This window comes from Seriola lalandi, unplaced genomic scaffold (genome assembly GCF_002814215.2).
Source record: "Seriola lalandi dorsalis isolate HSWRI2012SDOR001 ecotype SW California unplaced genomic scaffold, Sedor1 jcf7180002054522, whole genome shotgun sequence".
In the NCBI taxonomy this organism is placed as follows: domain Eukaryota; kingdom Metazoa; phylum Chordata; class Actinopteri; order Carangiformes; family Carangidae; genus Seriola; species Seriola lalandi.
The window spans coordinates 4,272-4,698 of NW_019525075.1; positions in this window are offsets into that span (position 1 = coordinate 4,272).

The following is a 427-nucleotide window of genomic DNA, read 5'->3' on the forward strand; positions in this document are numbered from 1 at the left end:
ATTATACCGGCTTTGACAGTTGTTTTCAGGTTCTCATAGTTACTAATGGGAAAGTCTTACCATGCAATTTCTCCACATTTAAGGCATTGTAGAGTAATCATAACATCTTCTCCTGGAACTGGAAAATGCTTAGCAGGCCTTTGTGGTGCCTCACAGACAGTGAGCATATACATTACACTGTTAACCTAGATAAGTTGATGTTAAAAGAAATTGAGGCAACAATCTGACAACAAATAACAAATGTAAACATAGATAGTGGAAAAAGTAATTTGTTTGAGTGAAATTGACTGAAATGCTGAATAGATTGGAAGTAACATGTTAAGAATAAACTAAAATTGATACTAAAAGACAAATTATTTAAAATCTTGAGAGAAAATAATTATTATGAGGTAATGATCACAATCATCATTAAAATTTCATTTAAAAC